Below are 23,003 nucleotides of genomic sequence, written 5' to 3' on the forward strand. Positions count from 1 at the left end.
CACTACACTGTCTCTGTCTCGCTCAAACACCTGAACCAACCCTACCCTCTTCCGCCCGGGCTGTGCCCTCTCCCTCTCATTACCAGAAATATTTCCACTAAGCCTCTTACTCATAAAGACGTACCTGATCGACTATTGGGAAAGCAATCTGGAAAGCCAATTAGTTTAATTAAGGTGAAGAGTCCTGGCTGATCGCTGAGACCTCATGGAGTGTGACTTCTTCAGAGCAGCTTACACACTCGAGGAGGTTTCTCTGTCACTTGTCAACACCCTAACGTTTTAATCTTTCCTGCCTGTGCACATATAAAAAGATTATGAGCTTTCTGCATGGCTTCATGCCGCCGCATAAGGGCCTGTTCTCCAGGGGCCCCCTCTCCTCCAGAGGGGGTTAGATGTAAGATCTAGGGCGCAGGCTAGGGGAGGGGGATTTTTACTGTTTCTTCCACATGTGATGCATGCCAGACATTTTCACGCAGACTTGGATCTGAAAGAGTTTTTCAGTCAAAGTTGTGTTCATTTCTTGTTGCGATTTTGTATTTAGAGGTGGGTGAAGGAGTCAAGCGCAGGAGAGCAGAGATGTCCAAGTAGCGTCTTTTAATAGGCAAGTCCACAACAATAGGGTCAGGTACAATACCAAATAAATGCCCACGACAAAAGAAAACACAGTTACTCACGGAAGGAGGAAAAACAACGCTCCTTAAACTTATACACAATCGGTATATACGTGAAAATAACTGAGGCACAACCTCAACGAGCAACATGACACGAATAATCCCACACAAACCTAAGCAGGCAACAGGGGTAATTATACACACAGAAATTAAAGCAAATGAAACCAGGTGTGAAAGAACCAAAGACAAAACAAACGGGGAAAAAAAGAAAAAAAATGGATTGACGTACAGGCCATGCTCCAACAGTCGCCCAAGTACCTTGTGCACCAGAGACACATGCGCGGCGCGTGTAGCGGAATATACCAGAATGTCATCGATATAAACCACCACCCCCTGCCCGTGAAGGTCCCTGAGAATCTCGTCTACAAAGGATTGGAAGACTGCTGGAGCATTCTTCAACCCATACGGCATGACGAGGTACTCATAATGGCCGGATGTGGTACTAAACGCTGTCTTCCACTCATCTCCCTCCCGGATACGCACCAAGTTATACGTGCTCCTGAGATCCAGCTTTGTGAAGAAGCGTGCCCCGTGAAATGACTCAATCGCCATGGCGATGAGAGGTAGCGGGTAACTGTACCCCACTGTGATGGAATTTAGACCTCTATAGTCAATGCACGGACGCAGACCTCCCTCCTTCTTCTTCACAAAAAAGAAACTCGAAGAGGTAGGTGACGTGGAGGGCCGAATGTACCCCTGCCCCAGAGATTCAGAGACATATGTCTCCATAGCTACCGTCTCCTCCTGTGACAGGGGATACACGTGACTCCTGGGAAGTGCAGCGTCTACCAGGAGATTTATCGCACAATCCCCTCGTCGATGAGGTGGTAATTGGGTCGCCTTCTTTTTACAGAAGGCGATAGCCAAATCGGCATATTCTGAGGGAATGTGTACAGTGGAGATTTGGTCTGGACTCTCCACCGTTGTTGCACCGATGGAAACTCCTACACACCTGCCTGAGCACTCCTCTGACCACCCCTTTATAGCCCTCTGTTGACACAAAATCTTGGGGTTGTGACAGGCCAACCAGGGGATCCCCAGCACCACTGGAAACGCAGGAGAATCAATGAGGAAGAGACTAATTCTCTCCTCATTACCCTCCTGCGTAACCATGTCCAGTGGAACCGTGGCCTCCCTGACTAGCCCTGACCCTAATGATCGACTATCTAAAGCGTGCACTGGGAAGGGTTTATCAATCCGAACAAGGGGGATCCCTAAACTATGCGCAAAACCGCGGTCAATAAAATTTCCGGCTGCGCCTGAATCTACTAGCTCCTTATGCTGGGCATGAGGGGAAAACTCAGGAAAAGAAATCAATACATACATGTGACCAACAGGGGACTCTGGGTGAGCCTGGTGCCGACTCACCTGAGGTGTCCGAGCAGTGCTCGGCCTGCCGTCTCGACTCCCAGAAGAGCCCCTCCAGCATTGGTCAGCAGTGTGCCCTCTACGACCACAGCTGGTACAGGAAAGGGCTCCTCCTCCGGTCGCCCTCGCTGCAGCACCTCCTAGCTCCATGGGCGTTGGAGCGGAGGTGCTGGGAGATGAAACTGACAGGGCCCGATCCGGATGTCCGCAGGTAGCCAGCAAGTTGTCCAGCCGAATGGACATGTCCACCAGCTGGTCCAAGGTGAGGGTGGTGTCTCTACAGGCTAGCTCCCTATGGACGTCCTCGCGCAAACTGCACCTATAGTGATCGACCAGGGCCCTGTCGTTCCGTCCCGCGCCGGCGGCCAAGGTCCGGAACTCTAGGGCGAAGTCCTGTGCGCTCCTCGTCTCCTGCCTCAGATGGAACAGACGTTCACCCGCTCTGGGTAGTGAACTCTGGGTAGTGGTCCCTCGCCGAGTCTGGCTCGTTCCATACCGCGTTGGCCCACTCCAGGGCTTTGCCTGAGAGGCAGGAGACGAGGGCGTTCACGCTCTCACCTCCCGAAGGAGCTGGGTGAACGGTTGCCAGGTATAGCTCCAGCAGGAGTAGGAACCCCTGGCACCCGGCAGCCGTCCCATCGTACTCCCTCAGGAGCGCGAGCCAAATTCCACTGGGACCAGTCGACGAAGGAGAGGGTTGTGGGACTGGTTGGAGTGTGGCTGGTGGAGGTGTAGGAAGGCTATCTCTCTCCCATCTTTCCATCGTCGCCATCACCTGATCCATCGCGGTCCCCGGTGTAATACTGCCGTGCGGTGTTGAACGCGCTCCTCCATAGATGTCGGGTTCGCGTCAGCTCCTGCTGACTCCATCATACGGGTGCGGGATTCTGTTGCGATATTGTATTTAGAGGTAGGTGAAGGAGTCAGGCGCAGGAGAGCAGAGATGTCCAAGTAGCGTCTTTTAATAGGCAAGTCCACAACAATAGGGTCAGGTACAATACCAAATAAATGCCCACGACAAAAGAAAACACAGTTACTCACGGAAGGAGGAAAAACAACGCTCCTTAAAACCTCTTATGGCTGCAGTCCCGATATCGGGACCAATATGACAACAGCCAGTCCAAGTGCAGGGCGCCAAATTCAAAAACCAGAAATCTCATAATTAAAATTCCTCAAACATACATGTGTCTTATATCATTTTAAAGGTAATCTTGTTGTTAATCCCACCAAAGTGTCCGATTTCAAATAGGCTTTTCAGCGAAAGCACTACAAACAATTATGTTAGGTCACCACAAAACCAAAAATAATCACAGCCATTTTTCCCAACTAAATATAGCTTCACAAATACCAGAATAGAGATAAAATGAATCACTAACATTCGATTATTTTCATCAGATGACACTCATAGGACTTCATGTTACACAATACATGCATGTTTTGTTTGATTAAATTCATATTTATATCAAAAAATCTGAGTTTACATTGAGGCTACAAGATTCACTAAATGCAAAAACATCAAGTGACTTTGCATAGCCCATCGTTTCAACATGAATACTCATCATAAATATAGATGATAATACAAGTTATACACATTGAATTATAGATATACCTCTCCTTAATGCAACCGCTATGTCAGATTTCAAAAAGACTTTACGGAAAAATAATTGCACGCTATAATCTGAGACGGCGCTCAGAGTAGCATACCACAGCTGCAAAGATAGCGTCACTATAAACAATAAAATACATGATAAATATTCCATTACCTTTGTTGATTAGGATCAGAGAGCACACCAGGAATCCCAGGTCCACAATAAATGTTTGTTTTGTTCGAAAAAATCTGTTATTTATGTCCAAATACCTTCTTTTGTTAGCGCGTCTGGTTTACATATCCAAACGCTAATTCTGGTCAGCGTTATATCGGACAAAAACTTCAAAATGTGATATTACCAGTCGAAGAAACATTTCAAACTAAGTACTGAATCAATCATTAGGTGTATAGCTTCAATAAAGTTCCAACCGGAGTATTCCTTCTTGTCTGCGTGAGCAATGGAACGTCAGTGCCTTGCATGAGGAAAAGACATGATCAGCGCATGGCTGCTTGATGGACACCTGACTGATTCTGCTCTCATTCTCTCCCACAACATCATAGAAGTCTCATTGGAATTTCTATTGATTGCTGACATCTAGTGGAACCCCTAGGCAGTGCAACATCAGTCATAACTCAATTGGACTTCGTAAAGGACTCAGGTGAATACAGACACGCTCAGATTTCTGACTTCCTGTTTTGATTTCAACTCAGGATTTTGCCTGCCAATATGAGTTCTGTTAATCTCACAGACATAATTCAAACAGTTTTAGAAACTTTGGAGTGTTTTTCTATCCAATACTAATAATAATATACAAATATTAGGAACTATGACTGAGGAGCAGGCCGTTTGAAATGGGCACCTTTCATCCAAGCTACTCAATACTGCCCCTGCAGCCATAAAAAGTTAAACTTATACACAATCGGTATATACGTGAAAATAACTGAGGCACAACCTCAACGAGCAACATGACACGAATAATCCCACACAAACCTAAGCAGGCAACAGGGGTAATTATACACACAGAAATTAAAGCAAATGAAACCAGATGTGAAAGAACCAAAGACAAAACAAACGGAAAAGGAAAAATGGATCGGTGATGGCTAGTAGGCCGGCGACACCGACCGCCGAGCACCGCCCAAACAGGGAGAGGAACCACCTTCGGTGGAAGTCGTGACATTTCTGCTATATTTTTTTATGCAATATGTACTTTCCGTGCATTACACTCAAGTTTGTTTACAAGATAGGCCTACTATGGAGTTTGTGTTTTGTCAAGCAAGTGTCTATCCTACAGGTTATTCTATGCATGTTTGCTGTGACTCACAGTAGGCCTGTTTACCCGTGTATTCCCTGGGAACCAGTGTATGTGCATGAGTGTGAAAGAGAGAGAGTTTCTATTAACACTCCTCCCAGGTACAGAGGCGAGGTCTAATAGCCTCTTTCAGCACGTTGGCGGGCCGGCTGTGTGCTGCAGTAATCTTTCAGCGGCAGCCAGGCTCCCTGCTAACAGGCCGCTCAGAGCAGCCGTTCAATTAGCAGTTTATTATTACAGAGACCCAGCACAAGGCGCTGATAGCCACATGCCAATACTGCTACTGACACTTTGGAGTGTGTGTGTGTGTGTGTGTGTGTGTGTGTGTGTGTGTGTGTGTGTGTGTGTGTGTGTGTGTGTGTGTGTGTGTGTGTGTGTGTGTGTGTGTGTGTGTGTGTGTGTGTGTGTGTGTGTGTGTGTGTGCATATACGTGCGTGTGTGTTCCTGCGTGGATGTGCGTGCGTGAGTGTGTGTGTGCTGGGCGAAAGTGAAGAGTGACACCTTTCACTCATATCAGAGGTGGAGGTATTTAGGTAAACATGTTTCTATGCAGTACAGTTCCTACACTCTTAGTACGTCAGTCTGTGTTCCTGATAGAGGTGCAGTGTGTCACACAGTGGAGTGGGGCACATAGCATGTAGTATCATATTGAGTCTCTAAAGTGTAAAACTATCTATCCTATCTTTAAAGTTGAAAGGATGGTGAACTAGTAAGGGTATTCATTTCGGTGCTCTTGCTTACATCAACACTTGTATTGGTGTTACAATCTGTTAGTTCTATAACTAGCACATGGAGATACTGTCAGACTGCAGGTGTTTGGGATGTTCTCTGATTAGAGGGCTACATACAGTAGAGTAGAAATAACCAGAGATATCACTGTCTCTAACGGTCTGTGTCAGAGTGGGAGAAAGGGAAGACAGTATTGGCTAAATCACTCTTTCTCTCGCACACATGCATGCTCATTCACTCTCACACTCACATATGCACACACACACACACACACACACACACACACACACACACACACACACACACACACACACACACACACACACACACACACACACACACACACACACCTAATCCCCTCCCTGTGCGGCTCTCCAAACCCCTGCTCGCCTATCTGCCAATGCACTGGTAGAGATATTGTTAGCATTCCATTTACCATTTACATTTTCTATGCTTGACATAATTGAGGAATGGATGCTCTTATGAAAATTAAACTTGCGGTCCTCCTGGGTTACTGTAACCCTGTTAAAATGTAATGAGATTCTTTATGCCTCTTCTTGTGATTTTTTATTAAATAGAATATCAGTATGACTAATTCCCCAGGCCTAAATGCAGACTGGGACACAGCATTATTGATAGGCTAGTGCATAAGTGGTCTCCCTTCCCCTGCCTCTAATGGTCTAATAATGCATTATACCAGTATCAGTGGGTCTGTGGCTTGCAGTGCTTATTGTCGTTATTGAAAACACCTGGGCCAACCATTCATCAAGGTTAAATCAAGAGGGCCCATCCGTTCATTAGGCTGTCAGTAAACATCTTTATTTAGTTTCGCCGTCTGAAGCCGGCCAGCAGTCCCACGGCAAGGCACGAGCCCCAAGCAGCCATGGTGCACGAGCCTCAGTCAGCCCGCCAAATGAGACTTTTTCCGGTTCGACCCTCGCCTGATGGTTAGCGTTGTCATTTTGGACGGATGATGAAGCGGAACGGATTATGTTGCTTGCCATTCCCGGAACCAAGGCAATTTTACGATAGCTATTCACCGCGCATATTTATCATACTGATGATTGTTTTGAGTGTAAGCAGACAGAGAAAGCGACTGACAAACTTATTTTAGACAGACTTTCAGAATTGTGAAGGTAGTTTTTCTGTACTTGTAAATTAAGATAGATCAATCATTAATGCCATAAAATATTAGTTTGTTGTTCTAAAATAAAGAAGAAAAAAAGTCAAATAAATAATTTATTTAAATGTCATAGATAAAAATAAAAATAAGTTAATTAATTTATGAATCATTTGGTTTGTTGTTATTGGCACAAATAATTGTTAGCCTATAAAAAAATGCAAGGCCTACAAGTGCCCAACACAGTCCAATAAATAAAAATGTCCTTACACCATAAAGAGAAAAAATGGGATTTCTGCTTCCATCTAACACAAATGTAATTTATGTGGTTAGCGGTGACGCTGACAATTAATTCAGAGTTAATTAGTACAAATTTTGAGGACTTAAACTGAGGAGAAAAACAGTCAATACAAACATTCCTAAAGGAGCAAGGTCTTTCCTACATTTATCAAAAGGAAAACCAATCAACTCTTTCCCTGTAGTTCCGAGTTTAATCTGGAAAGTGTGTTTCAAATCGAAATAGTGCAGAGTTGACCGTTTACAAAATATATTGGGTAGTTTGAAAATGGACATCTAAAGTGCAAAATATAATTACAAGAAATTAACTTAGTAGGGGCCCTTTAAAGGAAGCTACTACTGTTTAGATACAACCTTTCAGTGCAGCTGTTCCTCACTTCATCACCTGTCCCCATAGAATTAGGAATTAGAATACTGTATTATGTATTATTATTTATTATTATTATAGTAATTTAATAGGATTTCTATGCCTGTCCCCTACACTAAAATCACAATAGGCTACCTCAAACAGCAGCTATTCCGTCGCCTCATCTTACACAATCTTTATTTAATTTTAGTCATATCCATCACACAAGGGTCTGTACAACAGCATAAACATAACATGGAGTCTGGAATACAAAACACTATACAGTTTGTTTCATACCTGCCATAGTGAACACACCTTCTCTCCCAGCCTCAAATAAATAAACCACAAGGTGTGGTGTCACATCAATTGACACCTTAACTCCATCACTGCAATAAAATTCAATGAGAAAACCGTCATTACATTTATATTGGCACTATCAGTGTGTAGCAATGTAGCACACAACACCATCCACCAATTCCACGAGCAGTAAAAAATAACACACTGAAACTGTCACTGTCTCTGCAACCCTGTAAAAGCACTGTAGAAAAATAGAAATTAACAGACAACAGCTAAACACTCTGCCGTCACTTTCACCACTGTAATAATGACACTGAGAGTCAGGGAGTCAAGAGAAGATATGCAAGCGAACACAGACAAAGGGGCTGTGTTTTCAGCTTTCACACACACATGCACACACACACCACTGGTACACTGGAAGGAGATAGCCACATGTGATTGGGAGGGCGGTGGCGTTGATGAATTGATGCGCTGGGCTGGGCTGTGCTTCCCTTGCCAGCCTGGGACACACAGCTTGGATTCATGGGAACGGGTAGTTCCACGGAACCATATTTCTCTCAGAGCCCAAGGCGGGAGAGAGCTAGGACTGCACATGTCTGTCACTGGGCTGGGCCGGTCCTTGAGCCCTCAGACCAAAGACAAACAAACACACGCAGCTGGATCAGAGACTTCATCTACTCACTCTCTCACTCTCTCACGTACACACACACACACACACACACACACACACACACACACACACACACACACACACACACACACACACACACTCAAAACATGGACAGTACACACTGTATAGTACACCTACTGTCCACACACACACTTCTCTCTAGCATATGTACAGTCCTACTCTCTCTCACACACACACACCTCTGTCTCTCCTTTCGCTACGTCTACATTCCCCTCTGGTTATCCAACCCTATAGGCATTGTTGCACAGACATTTATACTGTTTCACAACGTATGTGTAACACAGCAGCACGTCTTATTGTCTACCTCTGTACAGCAGTTGCAACATTGGACTTTGAACTCTAGGGGGCGACCATAGGATACGCAGATAGTAGAATGGCAGGGAAAACTCAAAGGTTGTAAGAGGAAGAAAAACCTCTTGTCATGTACAGATCAAAAGGTCTGAACATATTTCTAAAGAGGTCTTATGTCAAGATGAGTGGATGTCCCATGCTATCGATGGCAATGGACATGAATGTGTCTTGACAGTAGACCACTTTAGAGGTCTGAAAATGTCTAAGAGTCATTGCTATTGGAATGAACTATTACTTTAGCACATAGTTACCTCAGTGTGGTTTAGGGCTAAACGTGACAATTACCAGATATATAAGAAACACTCATATGTTGCTGTTAGTGCTTCTTTAATGGCTACTAATGTATCTGCTTCCTTTACACTGTTTCAATTATTTGAGTGACATGTATTGAAATTGAATTTAGAGACATTAAACCTTAGGATTTTCCAAGTATCTGCCAACATATTAGTGAGTCTTTAACAGGAGATAACTTCAATTAAGAGCTATTTAAGTGAACTTCTTTGGCAACTAGGCCCACATTATTCTTAAATACAATAGCCAGCTCTCCTGGCACAGAGAGAGCCAAAGTCAACCATTCTCCACAGCGTTCGTCATCATCATCGCAGCAGCATGAGAAGTTCTGAATGAGTAAAATGATTTGATTATGTTGAGGCTAATGACAAGAGGCATACTTAAATCCATCTCCACGTTTTTCTTGATTCTGCCTCTGATTCAGCGGCCTGTCAGCAGCTTGTTAAAGTTTTACTGCAGTATTTCAGAGCTCTGCTATGAGCTCCTGTCAGCCCAGTACATAGTGAGAGAGAGGCCCTGTGGAGAACTGACAACCAGCAGTTTTACTGTAAAACAGTTATACTGTGCATGAACCCTTTGTCTTAAGGCCTGCTATACACTATCATTGTAATGGCATAATATATATTAATATTAATAAGAATAAGAATATATTTCATTTGTAAAGTGCATTTCTCACACCCAAGGCGCTGAAAGTGACAGATAGTGTCAGATTAAGACACTTTAAATTGGCATTACACAAATCACTACTTAGAATAGATAGGTGTATAACCATAGCCAACCAGCTCCCTACTGTAAACGATAGTTGTATAGTGGATTGACATCAGCTGTCATGACCACCACAACAACCTCTCTTTCCCTCTCTCTCTCCCCCTCTTTCTCCCTCTCCAGGCTGGTGTGGCTGGATGGCTGCTTGGCTGTTTCCGAAGGCCAGTCCATGTTTGTTTTCATTCGACCTGTTGTCGGGGACAACGCTCACTGGTTGATTGTATCCCTTGGCATCTCTAGTTTGTCCATGTCAGGGCCTGAGGGCGAGCCCCATAGTGCTCATTTGATTGCATCCGGCCTAGAGAGAGAAAGTTCTAACTTTACTACCATTTTCGGTTCCAAAAGTTCCCAAAAGGCTATTTTAGGCTCAGGGGTTAAGTTTAGGGTTACAATTAGGGTTACAATTAGGGTTAGGTGTTAGTTTTATAGTTAGCTAGAGGTTAGGGAAAATAGGATTTGAATGGTAATACATTAAAATCCTATTGGATAGTAAAACCAACGTGTGTGTGTGTGTGTGTGTGTGTGTGTGTGTGTGTGTGTGTGTGTGTGTGTGTGTGTGTGTGTGTGTGTGTGTGTGTGTGTGTGTGTGTGTGTGTGTGTGTGTGTGTGTGTGTGTGTGTGTGTGTGTGTGTGTGTGTGTGTGTGTGCCACTGTTTGTCATGACAGACACCCTATATTTTATTTATACTGAACAAAAATATAGACGCAACATGCAACAATTTCGAAGATTTGATTGACTTACTGTTCATATAAGGAAATCAGTCTGTCACGCCCTGACCTTAGAGATCCTTTTTATGTCTCTATTTGGTTTGGTCAGGGTGTGATTTGGGGTGGGTATTCTATGTTCTTTAGTTCTATTATTTGTATTTCTATGTTTTGGCCGGGTAGGGTTCTCAATCAGGGACAGCTGTCTATCGTTGTCTCTGATTGAGAATCATACTTAGGTAGCCCTTTTTCCCACCTGTCTTTGTGGGAGGTTAACTTTGTTTGTGGCACATAGCCCTTTAGTTTCACGGTTGTTTTGGATTGTTTATTGTTGGCGTCATATAAATAAAGGAATATGTACGCTCACCACGCTGCACCTTGGTCTACTTTTGTTGACGGCTGTGACAGAACCTCCCACCACCAAGGGACCAAGCAGCGTGGTAAGGGGGAGAAATGGACATGGGAGGAGATACTGGACGGTAAGGGACCCTGGAGGCAGGCTGGGGAGTATCGCCGTCCACGGGAGGAACTGGAGGCAGCGAAAGCAGAGCGGCAGCGTTACGAGGGAACACGGCTAGCAAGGAAGCCCGAGAGGCAGTCCTAAATCATTTTTGTGCAAATGGAAAATGTCAGTTGTTTTTTTTCAACTCATGAAACATGGGACCAACACTTTACATGTTGCATTTATATTTTTGTTCAGTGTAACTACACATAGATATACTGATGTGCAGTTGTAAATTCTCAGAGCAATAAATCAATATGCCCATATGTTCGTATGGTGTCTCGTGGGCTGACAGCCTGTTTTGTGATGAGACTGAAAAATAACAATAACCTGTACACAAAGCTGATCAAATTCACCCTTATAATTGACATACTGAAAGGGCTCCACAAAAAAGTGGCACTGCTGAAATAAGTGACCCGCCTTGTCTGACTGTCAATACAACAAAGAGCCGAGCATAGAGAGGAGTCCAGTTAGCCAGCTGGTGCTACAGATGAGATCGCTAACACCCCAAAACATCACCCAGCCTCAGTGCATGACAATAACACACTGATCCAGTCAACCACATTACTGTAAAGCAAAGCACAAAGACAATCTCATTACCTTTACAGGACACACTGAAGCACAAAGTGAGATGAAATGTTAACTGGAAATCTGAACTTAAAGAACCATCTGAAACAGAGACCACTGGGAGAACTGGCATTATCTGACCTCTGCGCTACACCGGAACAGTTTATACAACAGGATACTTCCATTGCATGATGTACTAAGATGTAACAAATATACAAAACAAAACATAAACAGGTCATTTAATGACAAGGGTTTCATACATAAACCATTGGTGTCTGTGATGAGCTTCTATGATACCAGAGCAACGAGAGTTGACGTGATAAAATACAGCGGGTGGTTTGAGAAGGGGAGTATATAAAAGTGTGTGTGTGTGCGTGGCTGTTACTCTCTCTCGCCGTTATCGTCACTTCCTTGTCTATCGCAGATCACTGGCAAGAGGAGATGGCAAAAGGGATGCTGTAAAAGAGAAAGATAGGAAGAAGGGACGTTTCACCGCTTGCAGAGAAGCTCCATCGGTGAGGAGCCCCTAATCACATTACCCAAGAAAACTTTTACTTATGGCTAATGGAATTCGTTTAAAATTGAACTGCTTGAGCATAAGTAGATTTGTATTGATCCAGATATGTATAGAGCCAAAGTCAGTCTATCTATTCTGTGAGGGAATTAAAAGCGGGTAAGCCTATAGAGCCAGACTGTATAATCCTATGTTCAAAGATCAATACTGGCTGGACCACTCATGATCTTTTTCCAGTGGCTCTTTGTGTGTGTGTGTGTGTGTGTGTGTGTGTGTGTGTGTGTGTGTGTGTGTGTGTGTGTGTGTGTGTGTGTGTGTGTGTGTGTGTGTGTGTGTGTGTGTGTGTGTGTGTGTGTGTGTGTGTGTGTGTGTGCGCACACACGCAAGCTCGTGGTTGTGTATATATGTGTGTTTGTCCAGAGTGTATATTTTTCCAGCAAATTCTTTAGTGTGGGAATTGGCCATCCCTGGGTCTTACCTGCATGTTGGGTGGCGGCCATGGCCCTTGCGAGGGATCCTTGGGGTTTCGCTGGCCTGTTAACACCACACAAATAAGCCTGGCTGCCCCACGTTTATTTAGTCTGACACTATTGACATCCATCGTCTGAGCAGCCTTCTGACAGCCTGATCTTGGGAAGAGCAGAGCAGACGCTCCTGGAACTACTGCCACCAAACCAACCCAACACTGCCCTGTTTACAGCAGGAAGCAGAAACTAAAGACTCACCGAGATATATATTGGAACTCAATGGAACTCAGGCGTTCCAATCAAGTAAGCATGTTTGAGGAACATTGGGTAATGTTCTCTTGAGGTTCTCCTTAGATTATGTTGTAGTAAATGTTGCACAACTATTTTTATTAAGAATGGTTTAAAGCAGGCAAGAATGTTTCCGAAAACGTTGGTAGAGTTGTACAAAAAATCTTACTCAATAGGATGGTATTGTCACGACTTCCGCAGAAGTCGGCTCCTCTCGTTATTCGTGCGGCGTTCGGCGGTCGGTGTCACCGGCTTTCTAGCCATCGCCGCTCCATTTTTCCATTGTTCCATTTGTTTTGTCTTGTTCCCTGCACACCTGGTTTACATTCCCTAATCACAATGCATGTATTTATTCCACTGTTCCCCCCCATTTCTTTGTGAGGAATTGTTTTTGTTACGTGTTTCATGTTTCATGTTATGCGCCAGGCTGGTTTTTCCCCTGTATTCCGTGGTATTTCACGAAGGATGTTTAATTGTTAAACATTTGCTTATCTTTGTGACTGTTTCGCGCTTTGCACTTTTTATCTTTGGCTGGAGGTTTTGACGCAGTGGCGTCTGTCTGTTTTATTGCCTCTGCCTAAATAAAGTGTGCGCCTGTTCACAACTCTCTGCTCTCCTGCACCTGACTTCTCCACCAGTAGCGTACAACCTTGACAGAATTCCACACCACCCATGGAGTCAGCAGGAGCAGGTCAGAGGAGTCGAGGAGCGCGTCCGGGAACACTCGGCAATGCTGCAACATCTCGGTGCCACGATGGATCGCGTTGTCCAGTCCATGGACCGCTGGGAGAGACAGGAAGTCTCTCCAGTGCCTCGACCAGCGCAACCGGGGTTACCTCTACCCGTCCCTCCTGGATCCAGTCCCAGTGGGATGCGTCTCTCCCTTCCCAGGGAGTATGATGGGACGGCAGTACGGTGTCAGGGGTTCCTATTACAGCGGGACATATACCTGGCCACCGTTCACCCAGCTCCCTCGGGAAGGGAGAGGGTGTCCGCCCTCGTCTCATGCCTCTCGGGGAGAGCTCTGGAGTGGGCAAACGCCGTGTGGGGAGAAGGAGACGCGGCGTTGGACCACTTCGAGGAGTTCACCCGCAGCTTCCGAATGGCTCTTCCACTTGAGGCAGGGGACGAGGAGCGCCCAGGAGTTCGCCCTGGAATTCCGGACCTGGAACGACAGGGCCCCTATCGACCACTACCGATGCAGCCTGCGCGAGGACGCCCGACGGGAGTTGGCCTGCAGGGATGCCACCATCACTTTTGACCAACTGGTGGATCTGTCCATCCGGTTGGATAACCTGCTGGTCACCCGCGGACGTCCAGAGAGGGCTCTGTCAGTTCCATCTTCCAGCACCCCCGTTCCGGTGCCCATGGGGCTGGGAGGGGCTGCGCTTAGGGAGGCTGGAGGAGGTGCCTTCACGTGCACCATCTGTGGCCGCAGAGGGCACACTGCCGGGCGGTGCCGGGTTGGTCCCTCTGGGAGTCAAGGCAGCAGACGGGGCACTCTGGCGTTATCCCCAGGTGAGTCTGCACCACTCTCATCCAGAGTCCTCTGTTGTCCACCTGTTTGTACCTGTTTGTTTTCCTGTGTTTTCCCCGCATTCCCAGTATAAGGCGCTCGTCGATTCAGGCGCGGCTGGGAATTTTATCGACAGAGCGTTCGCCCTTAGTTTAGGGATCCCCATTATTCCTGTGGTTAGACCTTTCCCGGTACACGCTCTGGATAGTCAACCATTAGGCTCCGGGCTAATCAGGGAAGCCACCATCTCCCTGGCCATGGTGACGCAGGGGGGTTACGAGGAGAGAATCTGTCTCTTCCTCATTGACTCTCCTGCGTTTCCCGTGGTACTAGGCCTTCCCTGGTTAGCTCGTCATGACCCCACCATTTCATGGCAACAGAGGGCTCTCACGGGGTGGTCGCGAGAGTGCTCGGGGAGGTGTGTAGGGGATTCTGTTGGTGCTACTACGGTGGAAAGTCCAGACCAGGTCTCCACCATGCGCATCCCCCCAGAATATGCCGATTTGGCTCTCGCCTTCTGTAAAAAGAAGGCGACTCAATTACCACCCCATCGACGGGGGGATTGTGCGATAAATCTCCTGGTAGACGCTGCACTTCCCAGGAGTCACTTGTATCCCCTGTCGCAAGCGGAGACGGCGGCTATGGAGACATATGTCTCTGAATCCCTGCGTCAGGGGTACATTCGGTCCTCCACTTCACCCGCCTCCTCGAGCTTCTTTTTTGTGAAGAAGAAGGAGGGAGGTCTGCACCCCTGCATTGACTATCGAGGTCTCAATTAAATCACGGTAAGGTACAGTTACCCGCTACCTCTCATCACCACGGCGATTGAGTCAATGCACGGGCGTGCTTCTTCACTAAACTGGATCTCAGGAGTGCGCTTCTTCACTAAACTTGATCCGGGAGGGAGACGAGTGGAAGACGGCGTTTAGTACCACCTCAGGGCATTATGAGTACCTCGTCATGCCGTACGGGTTGATGAAATCTCCATCAGTCTTCCAATCCTTTGTAGACGAGATTTTCAGGGACCTGCACGGGCAGGGTGTAGTGGTGTATATCGATGACATTCTGATATACTCCGCTACACGCGCCGAGCATGTGTCCTTGGTGCGCAGGGTACTTGGACGACTGTTGGAGCATGACCTGTACGTCCAGGCTGAGAAATGCCTGTTCTTTCAGCAGGCCGTCTCCTTCCTAGGGTATCGCATTTCCACATCAGGGGTGGAGATGGAGAGTGACCGCATTTCAGCCGTGCGTAATTGGCCGACTCACACCACGGTAAAGGAGCTGCAGCGGTTTTTAGAGTTTGCCTATTACTCCCGGAGATTCATCCGGGGTTTTGGCCAGGTGGCTGCTCCCATTACCTCACTGCTGAAGGGAGGTCCTGTACGTCTGCAGTGGTGGGTTGAGGCGGACAGGGCTTGGGCACCTAAGAGCTCTGTTTACCTCTGCTCTCGTGCTGGCCCATCCGGATCCCTCTTTGGCGTTCATAGTGGAGGTGGACACGTCCGAGGCTGGGATAGGAGCCGTGCTCTCTCAGCGCTCGGGCACGCCACCGAAGCTCCGCCCCTGTGCTTTCTTCTCAAAGAAGCTCAGCCCGGCGGAGCGTAACTATGATGTGGGGGACCGGGAGCTGTTGGCTGTGGTTAAAGCTTTGAAGGCGTGGAGACATTGGCTTGAGGGGGCTAAACACCCTTTCCTCATCTGGACTGACCACCGCAACCTGGAGTACATCCGGGCAGCGAGGAGACTGAATCCTTGTCAGGCAAGGTGGGCCATGTTCTTTACCCGTTTTGTGTTTACCCTGTCCTACAGACCAGGTTCCCAGATTGTGAAGGCAGACCCACTGTCCCGGCTGTATGACACAGAGGAGCCCATGGATCAGACTCCCATCCTCCCGGCCTCCTGCCTGGTTGCGCCGGTCGTATGGGAGCTGGACGCGGACTTTGAGCAGGCGTTGCGCACAGAGCCCGCTCCCCTCCAGTGTCCAGTCGGGCATCTGTACGTTCCGTCTGCTGTCCGTGACCAGTTGATCTTTTGGGCCCACACGTCACCCTCCTCTGGTCATCCGGGGATCGGTCAGACGGTGCGCTGTCTGACTGGGAAGTACTGGTGGCCCACCTTGGCTAAGGACGTGAGGGTTTAAGATATCCCTCTAGTGGTGTGGGGGCTGTGCTTTGGCAAAGTGGGTGGGGATATATTCTTCCTGTTTGGCCCTGTCCAGGGGTATCATCGGATGGGGCCACAGTGTCTCCCGACCCCTCCTGTCTCAGCCTCCAGTATTTATTCTGCAGTAGTTTATGTGTCGGGGGGCTAGGGTCAGTTTGTTATATCTGGAGTACTTCTCCTGTCTTATCCGGTGTCCTGTGTGAATTTAAGTATGCTCTCTCTAATTCTCTCTTTCTCTCTTTCTTTCTCTCGGAGGACCTGAGCTCTAGGACCATGCCTCAGGACTACCTGGTATGATGACTCCTTGCTGTCCCCAGTCCACCTGACCGTGCTGCTGCTCCAGTTTCAACTGTTCTGCCTGCGGCTATGGAACCCTGACCTGTTCACTGGACGTGCTACCTGTCCCAGACCTGCTGTTTTCAACTCTCTAGAGACAGCAGGAGAGGTAGAGATACTCCGAATGATCGGCTACGAAAAGCCAACTGACATTTACTCCTGAGGTGCTGATTTGCTGCACCCTCGACAACTACTGTGATTATTATTATTTGACCATGCTGGTCATTTATGAACATTTGAACATCTTGGCCATGTTCTGTTATAATCTCCACCCGGCACAGCCAGTAGAGGACTGGCCACCCCTCACAGCCTGGTTCCTCTCTAGGTTTCTTCCTAGGTTCTGGCCTTTCTAGAGAGTTTTTCCTAGCCACCGTGCTTCTACACCTGCATTGCTTGCTGTTTGGGGTTTTAGGCTGGGTTTCTGTACAGCACTTTGAGATATCAGCTGATGTAAGAAGGGCTATATAAATACATTTGATTTGATTTATGTTTCCTCCTGCTCGGTGTGTGCCCAGTGTAAGGCTCCTAGACACCTGCCCAGAGGTAAGATACATCCGTTACCCGTTCCACAACGACCTTGGTCACACCTGTCGGTGGATTTTCTGACCGATCATCCTCCTTCACAGGGAAACACCACGATCCTGGTCGTGGTGGATCGTTTCTCTAAGTCCTGTTGTCTCCTCCCTCTGGCCAGTCTCCCTACGGCCCTACAAACTGCAGAGGCCTTGTTTACACACGTCTTCCGGCACTACGGGGTGCCGAAGGATATAGTGTCTGATCGGGGTCCCCAGTTTACTTCGAGAGTCTGGAGGGCGTTCATGGAACGTCTGGGGGTCTCGATCAGCCTCACCTCAGGTTTTCACCCCGAGAGTAACGGGCAGGTGGAGAGAGTGAACCAGGATGTGGGCAGGTTTCTGCGGTCTTATTGCCAGGACCGGCTGGCGGAGTGGGCGGCGTCCGTGCCCTGGGCCGAGATGGCGCAGAACTCGCTCCGCCACTCCTCCACTAACCTCTCCCACTTTCAGTGCGTATTGGGGTACCACCCGGTTCTGGCACCGTGGCATCAGAGTCAGACCGAGGCTCCTGCGGTGGACGACTGGTTCAGGCGCGCGGAGGAGACATGGGAAGCCACTGATGTTCACCTCCAGCGAGCCGCGCTGCGCCAAAAAACCAGCGCAGACCGTCACCGTAGTGAGACCGGGTCTGGCTCTCGACCCGAAACCTGCCCCTCTGCCTGCCCTGCCGGAAGCTGGGCCCGCGGTTAGTGGGGCCATTCAAAGTCCTATGGAGAGTGAACGAGGTGTGTTACAGGTTACAGCTTCCCCCCGATTACCATATTAACCCCTCGTTCCATGTGTCTCTCCTCAGGCCAGTGGTGGTTGGTCCGCTCCAGGAATCTGAGGTATGGGGGGTTCCTCCGCCCCGGTGTACTCCGTTCGTTCCATCCTGGATTCGAGGCGTCGGGCAAGGGGCCTTCAGTACCTCGTGGATTGGAAGGGGTACGGTCCGGAGGAGAGGTGCTGGGTTCCGGTGGCGGATGTGTTGGACCCTTCCACCGTTGCCGGCCGGATCGCCCTGCGCCTCGCCCTCCGGGTCGTCCCCGAGGCCAGTGTCGGCGCGCGGCTGGGGCCAGTCTCTTGTCCAATCTCTTGACCACAAGGTAGATTAAATTTGAGCAAGGGTTGCCTTCCAGAGAGACATCAGATATTGTAACATTCTCTGTTTCATGGAAACATGGCACTCATGTTGTTGAAAGGATCTTCACTGGACTCTATGCAAACTGGAAACCATATATCCTGAGTCTGCATTTATTGTAGCTGGAGATTTTAACCTTTCTTGAACCACCCATCCCGGTACCGGGATAATTGTCATCAGCAACGCTGAATAGCATAGCGCCACAGTCAAATAATATTACAAAAAATATTTATAATCATGAAATCACAAGTGAAATATACCAAAACACAGCTTAGCTTGTTGTTAATCCACCTATGGTGTCAGATTTTGAAAATATATTTTACAGCGAAAGAAATCCAAGCTTTTGTGAGTGTAGTTTTCAATGTTACATCAGCTAACCCCAAATTAGCATAGTCACGAAAGTGTGAAAAACAATAAAATTCATCGCTTACCTTAGATAATCTTCGGACGTTTCCACTCACGAGACTCCCAGTTACACAACAAATCTTCTTTTTGTTCGATAAATATTACTTTTATCACAAAAAAACGGCATTTGGGTTGTGCATCATGATGAAAAAAACGACAGCCTTTCATTCCTGAAAGGAAGACGGAAATTTCCAAACGTATCAGATTAAAGAATATTACTAAAAATATTTAAAATCATGCAATCACAAGTGAAATATACCAAAACACAGTTTAGCTTGTTGTTAATCCACCTATCATGTCAGATTTTGAAAATATATTTTACAGCGAAAGATATCCAAGCTTTTGTGAGTGTAGCTTTCAATGCTATAACATTAGCCTTATATTAGCTTGGCTAGCATGGTCACAAAAGTAAGAAAAGCAATCAAATTAATCGCTTACCTTTGATAATCTTCGGGTGGTTCCACTCACGAGACTCCCAGTTACACAATATAAATGTACTTTTAGCACAAAACACCGCCATTTGGTTTGCGCAATATTTTGCGGAAACAAAAGCCTTGTTCCGTTCGACAAATCCCCAAAAGTATCTGAAATGGTCGTAGAAACATTCCAAATGATTTTTAGAATCAAACCTCAGGTTGTCTTTAACAAACATAATCGATAATATTTCAACCGGAGCATAACCTATTCAATAAGAGAGAAAAGGAAAATGGTGAGCTCCTCCCGCGCGCGCAGGAAATATTCAGAGGACACCTGACCTGTTTTGAAACATCTCGCTCATTTTTCGAATCTGGTTGATACCCCTTTAAATGGAGGTTAGACAGGCCAGGAAAAAAGGTTACTTTTTCTCACGATTTCGCTTGCAGAATAAATATCATTTTTCTCACAGACAACATTTTGACAGTTTTGGAAACTTTGGAGTGTTTTCTATCCTAATCTGTAAATTATATGCATATTCTACGATCTGGGCCAGAGAAAATTTAAGAAGTTAAGAAGTTAACTAAGAAAATTTGAGAACAAGGCTTCCTAAATTCCACCAGCATATTGATTGCGTTACGCGCATGGGCAATACCCTCGACCACTGCTACTCAAAAGCATGAGGGCCAATCAAAGCCCTCCCACGCCCTCCCTTTGGCAAATCTGACCACAAAACAATTTTTCTCCTACAGTCTTATAGGCAGAAACTCAAACAGGATGTACCAGTGACGAGAACCATTCAACACAGGTCCGACCAATTGGAAGCCACGCTTCAAGATTGTTTTGATCACACGGAATGGAATATGTTCCGGTCAGCCTCAGAGAACAACATAGACCTATACGCTGACTCGGTGAGTGCATTTATAAAGAAGTGCATTGAAGATGCCGTACCCACTGTGACTATTAAAACCTACCCTAACCAGAAACCGTAGATGGATGGCGGCATTCACGCAAATTTGAAAGCGCGATCCACCGCATTTAACCATGGAAAGAGGTCTGGGAATATGACTGAATATAAACAATGTAGTTATTCCCTCTGCAAGGCAATCAAACAAGCGAAATGCTGGTACAGGGACAAGGTGGAGTCGCAAATCAACAGCTCAGACACGAGACGTATGTGGCAGGGTCTACAGGAAATCAAAGACTACAAAAAAAACTGCCACGTCATGGACACTGACGTCTTGCTTCCAGACAAACTACAAACCTTCTTTGCCCGCTTTGAGAAAAATACAGTGTCACCGTAGCAGCCCACTAACAAGGACTGCGCCTCCCCCCCCTCTCCTTCTCCGTGGCTGACATGAGTAAAACATTTAAACATGTTAACCCTCGCAAGGCTGCTGTCCTAAACGGCATCCCTGGCCGCGTCCTCAGAGCATGCTCAGACCAGCTGGCTGGTGTGTTTACAGACATATTCAATCGCTCCCTATCCCAGTCTGTTGTCCCCACATGTTTCAAGATGGCTACCATTGTTCCTATACCTAAGAAGGCAAAATAACTGAACTAAATGACTACCGCCCTGTAGCACTCACTTCTGTCATCATGAAGTGCTTTGAGAGACTAGTCAAGGATCATATCACCTCCACTTTACCGGCCACCCTAGACCCACTTCAGTTTGCATACAGCCCCAACAGGTCCACAGACAATGCAATCGCCATCACACTGCACACTGCCCTATCCCATCTGGACATAAGGAATACCTATGTAAGACTACTGTTCATTGACTACAGCTCAGCATTCAACACCATAGTACCCTCCAAGCTCATCATCAAGCTGGAGGCCCTGGGTCTCAACCCCGGCCTGTATAATTGGGTCCTGGACTTTCTGTCAGGCCGCCCCCAGGTGGTGAAGGTAGGAAACAACATCTCCACTTCGCTGACCCTCAACGCAGGGGCCCCACAAGGGTGCATGCTCAGCCCCCTCCTGTACTCCCTGTTCACCCACGACTGCATGGCCATGCACGCCACCAACTCAATCATCAAGTTTGCAGACGACACAACAGTAGTGGGCTTGATTACCAACAACGATGAGACACCCTACAGGGAGGAGGTGAGGACACTCGGAGTGTGGTGTCAGGAAAATAACCTCACACTCAACGTCAACAAAACAAAGTAGATGATCATGGACTTCAGGAAACAGCAGAGAGAGCACCCCCCTATCCACATCGAAGGGACAGCAGCGGAGAAGGTGGAACGTTTTAAGTTCCTCAGCATACACATCACAGACAAACTGAAATGGTCCACTCACACAAATAGTGTGGTGAAGAAGGCGCAACAGCGCCTCTTCAACCTCAGGAGGCTGAAGAAATTGGGCTTGTCACTCAAAACCCTGACAAACTTTTACAGATGCACAATCGAGAGCATCCTGTCGGGCTGTATCACAGCCTGGTACGGCAACTGCACCACCCTCAACCGCAAGGTCCTACAGAGGGTAGTGCGGTCTGCACAACGCATCATCGGGGGAAAACTACCTGATCTCCATGACACCTACAGCACCGATGTCACAGGAAGGCCAAAAAGATCATCAAGGACATCAACCACCCGAGCCACTGCCTGTTCACACCGCTACCATCCAGAAGGAGAGGTCAGTACAGGTGCATCAAAGCTGGGACCGAGAGACTGAAAAACAGCTTCTATCTCAAGGCCATCAGACTGCTAAACAGCAATCACTAACTCAGAGAGGCTGCTGCCTACATTGAGACCCAATCACTGGCCACTTTAATAAATGGATCACTAGTCACTATATACAATGCCACTCTAAATAATGCCACTTTATTAATGTTTACATATCTTATATTACTTATATCACATGTATATACTGTATCTTATACCATCTATTGCACCTTGCTTATGCCGCTCGGCCATCGCTCATCCATATACTTATATGTACATATTCTCATTCACCCCGTTAGATTCTTGTGTATTATGGTGGTTGTTGGGGAATTGTTGAATTGTTAGATTACTTGTTAGATATTACTGCACTGTCAGAACTAGAAGCACAAGCATTTGGCTACACTCGCATTAACATCTGCTAACCATGTGTATGTGACAAATGACATTTGATTTGATTTGATTTGACACACCAGCACCACCGCCACAAACTCAATAGTGACCTCATTGATGAGCTACACTTCCTTTCTCAAACACGCACACAAACCCCAGTGTGGGAGAGGTCAGTGCGACCCCCATCATCATCATCACACTGGGTAAAACCAGCAATGGCAGAGTAGTACAATGACATTGGCCATGAGCAGCATGAGGGCCAATCTGATGACTAAGACCTCCAAATATGAGATCAGTCTCCCGACTCCCCTCTCGTAAGTGCCACTCGGCACAAATGGGGCCCTGAGAAGATAATAACCTTACAATTGCTTTTATAGGGATTGAGTTATTCGATTACAAGCCCCATGAGTGAAATATAGCTCTACCTTTACCGCTGCTGGACATGAAGAGCTAAGCCATTTTCGCAACCTTTCGGAATTGAGCGAGAACACCAGGAATGTCAGGGGATGAGTGTGTGTGCGGGAAGAGGAGGCATCTGGCAGAAA

This window comes from Salvelinus namaycush, chromosome 37, assembly GCF_016432855.1.
Source record: "Salvelinus namaycush isolate Seneca chromosome 37, SaNama_1.0, whole genome shotgun sequence".
In the NCBI taxonomy this organism is placed as follows: Eukaryota; Metazoa; Chordata; class Actinopteri; order Salmoniformes; family Salmonidae; genus Salvelinus; species Salvelinus namaycush.